Source organism: Scyliorhinus torazame, chromosome 9 (genome assembly GCF_047496885.1).
Source record: "Scyliorhinus torazame isolate Kashiwa2021f chromosome 9, sScyTor2.1, whole genome shotgun sequence".
Classification (NCBI taxonomy): Eukaryota; Metazoa; Chordata; class Chondrichthyes; order Carcharhiniformes; family Scyliorhinidae; genus Scyliorhinus; species Scyliorhinus torazame.
The window spans coordinates 272,678,322-272,684,321 of record NC_092715.1 but is presented as its reverse complement, the minus strand read 5'-3'; positions in this window follow the sequence as shown (position 1 = coordinate 272,684,321).

Sequence of the window (6,000 nt, the reverse complement as noted above, 5' to 3'; positions counted from 1 at the left end):
TCCTTCATGTTCGATAACGCACAGCGGGGCAAAATCAAAAACGACAAGATCTTGCGGTGGAGGATCGAACTCTCCACCTTCAACTATGAGATCTTGTACCGGCCCGGAAAGCTGAACGAGCCGTCCGATGCCCTATCCCGCGGGACATGTGCCAACGCACAAATTGACCGCCTCCAAGCCCTCCACGAGGACCTCTGCCACCCGGGGGTCACTCGGTTTTACCACTTCATCAAGTCCCGCAATCTCCCATACTCCTTAGAGGAGGTCCGTACAGTCACAAGAGACTGCCACATCTGCGCAGAATGCAAACCGCATTTTTTCAGGCCAGATGGTGCGCACCTGATTAAGGCTTCCCGTCCCTTTGAACGCCTCAGTCTCGATTTCAAAGGGCCCCTCCCCTCCACCGACCGCAACGCGAATTTCCTTAATGTAGTGGACGAATACTCCCGCTTCCCTTTTGCCATTCCCTGCTCGGACATGACCGCGGCCACAGTCATTAAAGCCCTGAACAGCACCTTCACGCTGTTCGGTTACCCCGCATACGTCCACAGCGACAGGGGGTCCTCTTTCATGAGTGACGAGCTGCGCCAGTTCCTGCTCAGCAAGGGCATAGCTTCAAGCAGGACGACCAGCTACAACCCCCGGGGGAACGGGCAAGTAGAAAGGGAGAACGGCACGGTCTGGAAGGCCGTCCTACTGGCCCTACGGTCCAGGGATCTCCCAGTTTCACGGTGGCAGGAGGTCCTCCCGGACGCTCTCCATTCCACCCGGTCGTTATTATGTACGAGCACTAATCAAACGCCTCACGAGCGTCTCCTTGTCTTCCCTAGGAGGTCCTCCTCTGGAACGTCGCTGCCGACCTGGCTGGCGGCCCCAGGACCCATCCTGCTCCGAAAGCACTTGCGGGCACATAAGGCGGACCCGTTGGCCGAAAGGGTTCACCTCCTCCACGCAAACCCCCAGTACGCCTACGTGGAGTACCCCGACGGCCGACAGGACACGGCTCCCTGCGGGATCTGGCGCCCGCCGGCAACACGCACACCCCCCCCGACACCATCAACCCAACCCCCCCCCTTCCTGCCACCGCCGCACCCCGCGACCGCCCCCTTCCCAGGAGGATCAGTCCCCCTCCCCTTTGCACCGACAGCTGAAACCGTGCGGCTCCTGGAGGCGACACACACTGGTACAAGCACCACCACCACCGCCGGGGCCGAGGCGATCGACACGGACGACCAGACCGCCCGACCGACTCGTGGCGTCGATGTAAAACAAAGATGGACTGTCCAATGAACATTTTGTTTTTCCTATACCCTCTGTAAATAGTTGTAACAGGACGATACTGTCCAATACTGTACTACCATGTAACTGTTCTATCCTCCCAGGACCAGTACTGTAAATCCTTACCACCATACGAAGCATCACCCCGCCGGGTTCATTTTTGACAAGGGGTGAATGTGGTAGTATGTATTGGGGGTCATGTGAGACTGGAAGCCCTAATGTCATTGGCTGACAGATCCCGGGTCCTGGTTGGCCGTTGACCTCATACTCCGCCCTGAAGGCGAAGTATAAGAAGCCGGTGCCTTCCCCCGCAGGCCAGTTTACTATCGGGCTGCTGGGGAACAGGCACGCTTAATAAAGCCTCATCGACTTCACTCTATTCGTCTCACGGAGTCTTTGTGCGCCACACCCCCCCTGCCCGCCTGCCTGCCCCCCCCTGCCCGTCCGCCCACCCGCACCTCAGCAGGCAGGCACCCAAGAGCCCAAACACAACATGGACAAAATGCCAGGGGAACACTGCCGGGGGCACTGTCAGAGGGGCACTGCCAGGGTGGCACTGCCAGTGGGGCACTGCCAGAGGGGCACTGCCAGTGTGGCACTTCCAGGGAAACACTGCCGGGGGGCACTGCCAGAGAGGCACTGCCAGGGGGCACTGCCAGGGGAACACTGCCAGGGTGGCACTTCCAGGGAAACACTGCCAGGGTGGCGCTGCCAGAGGGGCACTGCCAGGGGGCATTGCCAGGGTGCTGGGGGAAACTGCCAGGGTGGCACTGCCTGGGGGACACTGCCAGAGGAATTGGCCAGGGTGGCACAGCCAGGGAACACTGCCAGGGGAACACTGCCAGGAGAACACTGCCAGGGTGGCACAGCCAGGGGAACACTGCCAGGGGAACGCTGCCAGGGGGCCCTGCCAGTGGGCATTGCCAGAGGAACTGGCCAGGGTGGAACAGCCAGGGGAACACTGCCATGGGAACACTGCCAGGGGAACACTGCCAGGGTGGCACAGCCAGGGGAACACTGCCAGGGTGGCACAGCCAGGGGAACACTGCCAGGGGAACACTGCCAGGGGGCAGTGCCAGAGGAACTGGCCAGGGTGGCACAGCCGGGGAACACTGCCAGGGGAACACTGCCAGGGGAACACTGCCAGGGTGGCACAGCCAGGGGAACACTGCCAGGGGAACACTGCCATGGGAACACTGCCAGGGTGGCACAGCCAGGGGAACACTGCCAGGGTGGCACAGCCAGGGGAACACTGCCAGGGGAACACTGCCAGGGGGCAGTGCCAGAGGAACTGGCCAGGGTGGCAGAGCCAGGGGAACACTGCCAGGGGAACACTGCCAGGGGAACACTGCCAGGGGAACACTGCCAGGGTGGCACAGCCAGGGGAACACTGCCAGGGGGCAGTGCCAGGGGCAGTGCCAAGGTTCCTGGGTGGCTACAGCAGTGCCAGAGTGCCACCCTGCCTGGAGGCTGACCGCCCAGGGGCCTGCAATCATCTGGGAGACGCCCCCTCCCTCCCCGGTGCCATTCGACCTGCTCCCTGTTGGTGAGGATCAGTCCCGGGGTGTGCGCGGCACGGCTGGTCAATGCCGGGTGTCGGAAGGTGCAGCCAGAGCACGGCTGTGGGTTCGAGAACTCAGGTTTTTAAGAAACTATTTTATTGAAGAATTTTTAATTTTCACAATTTAACATATTGACATTTCTGAAACAACCGCGCGGGCCGACGCACAAAATACCCCCTAAAATAACAACACACAATAAACCACGTCCCCCTCTTCCCCCGCCCTATCCCCAATTACCCCTATACTAAATTCCCTGTCCTTATTTAACATTACCATGCCTCCGATTTTCCTCCCCCTTCCGCACCTTCCCCTCCCCCCCTTACTGCTGACGTTCAGTTTTTGTTGAAGAAATCGATGACCAGCTGCCCACTCCGGGCGAATCCCTGGATTGATCCTCTCAGAGTGAACTTGATTTTCTCCAGACTGAGAAACCCGACCATATCGCTGACCCACACTCCTGACTTCGGGGGCTCCGAGTCCCCCCATCTCAGCAAGATCCGTCTCCGGGCCACCAGGGAGGAGCCATCGGCTTTCCTCCCCCACCTTTGCCCCCGGATCTTCCGACACCCCAATATTGCTAATTCTGGACTCGGAGTTACCTTCCAGGACTTCCGACATAACACCTGCGAATCCCTGCCAGAATCCCCTCAGTTTGGGACATGCCCAAAACATATGAACATGGTTGGCCGGCTACCCCCACACGGCCCACATCTGTCCTCCACCTCCTCGAAGAACCTACTCATCCGGGCTACCGCCATGTGGGCCCTGTGGACTACCTTGAACTGACTCAAGCTGAGTCCAGCACAGGACGAGGATGCATTTACCCTTTTCAAGGCTTTTTCCCACAGTTCAGTTTCGAGCTCCCCTCCTAGCTCCTCTTCCCACTTCCTCTTCACCTCTCTGATAGGGGCCCCTTCCCACTCTAACAATTCCCTGTATATGTCCGAAACCTTCCCACCTCCAACCCCTGTTTTTGACAGCATTTTATCCTGTAGTACCCTCAGGGGGAGGCGAGGAACACTTGGGACCTGCCTCCATACAAAGTCCCGCACTTGAAGATACCGAAACCCGTTCCCTCCCGGCAAGTCAAACTCCTGCTCTAATGTCTCCAAGGTCGGGAAGCCCTCCTGGAAGTAGATCCACAAACCTCTCAATCCCTGCCTGCTGCCATATCTTAAAGCCCCCATCCAGCCCCCCCGGGACAAACCGTGATTGTCACAGATCAGTGACCACACTTACGCCCCCTCCAGTCTCATATGCTGCCTCCATTGCCCCCACACCCTCAGGGCTGCCACCACCACCGGACATGTCGAGTACCGAGCCAGCGAGAACGGCAGGGGCACCGTCAGTAAAGCCTCCAAACTTGTACCTTTGCAGGATGCTGCCTCCATCATCCCCCAGACCGACCCCTCCCCCACTACCCACTTCCTGACCATCGATATGTTGGCTGCCCAGTAATAGTTAATAAAGCTTGGGAGAGCCAAGCCCCCTTCCCCGCGGGCCCGTTCCAGGAGTGTCCTCCTTACTCTCGGGGTTTTACCCGCCCATATAAACCTCGGTATCACCACAGTAATACTTCTGAAAAAAGCCTTTGGGACAAAAATCGGGAGACACTGAAAAAAGAAAAGCAGTCTCGGAAGGACCGTCATCTTCACCGTCTGAACCCTCCCCCCCAGCGTCAGTGGGAGCATGTCCCATCTACAAAAATCCCTTCTCATTTGATCCACTGCTTTGCCCAAATTTAACTTGTGAAGCGGCCGCCAATCCTTGGCCACTTGAATCCCCAGATACCTAAAACTCTTCCCAACCACATTAAAAGGCAGCTCCGTCAGCCTCCTTTCCTGCCCCCGGGCCTGGATCACAAACATCTCGTTTTTTCTCATGTTTGACTTGTAGCCTGAAAATCGCCCGAATTCTCCTAATACCTCCATGATTTCAGTCATTCCCTCCCACCGGGTCCGTGATATAAAGCAACAAATCGTCCGCACAGAGAGAGACCCTGTGCTCCCCCCCCCCCCCCCCCCCCCCCCCTCACTATTCCCCTCCAGGTATTCACTGCTCTCAGGGCCATTGCTAAGGGTTCTATGGCCATGACAAACAGTAATGGGGAGAGCGGGCATTCCTGCCTTGTCCCCCGACAAAGACTAAAGTATTCTGACCGAACTCGGTTAGCTCTTACATTTGCCACCGGGGCCTGGTACAGTAGCCGGACCCACTCCACAAATCCCTGCCCAAACCCAAACCTGCCTAAAATATCCCATAGATACTTCCACTCCACTCGGTCGAAAGCCTTCTCCGTGTCCATGGCAACTACCACCTCAGCCTCGCGCCCCTCCGCTGGCATCATAATTGCATTACATCTGTCATATACACCCCATTGTGTAGTGTCTGCCGTAGTATACACCCCATTGTATACAGTATCTGCTGTAGTATACACCCCACTGTGTACAGTATGCAGTATACACCTTATCACATATCCAGCCAGAAACTCTTACTAGGTTTTACAGAATCTAACTCGGTATTGTTCTTTGACAGTATAGAAACATAATATAATTACAGCACAGCAGGAAGCCATTTCACACATGAAAATGAAGGTGGGGTTACTGGGTTACGGGGATAGGGTGGAGGTGTGGGCTTGGGTAGGGTGCTCTTTCCAAGGGCCGGTGCAGGCTCGATGGGCCGAATGGCCTCCTTCTGCACTGTAAATTCTATAATTCTACTTTGATTCATGAAAGTCTCTTAAAGTCAACTGTTCTTTCAGGCACAATGGGACGAGTGCTCGGTGCTCTGTAACTTTTGTCTGTATTTATCAGTCACAACAGCTGGATGAGGCGCTACCTGGCTCTGCCTTGGCACTCAACCAATCGGCAGCCTGCTTTCAATCATCGACCTGCAGATCCCTGGAGACGGTAAATTAAAATCAGAACTCAGTTAACATTTATCCATACAAAGACAAATTGTAATGAAACAACAACAACTTGTATTTCTAAACACTTTTAATGTTCCGAGCACCTCACAGCAGCACAATGAAACTGAATTTGACAAAATAATCCAGCTGGAAAGATGGACAATGGTGAAGCCTCTGCCAATTTATTGAACGGGAATGTGATTTTTAAACTTCAATCAAGAGTCAACCAGATTCCTGGTTTTTTGGTCACGT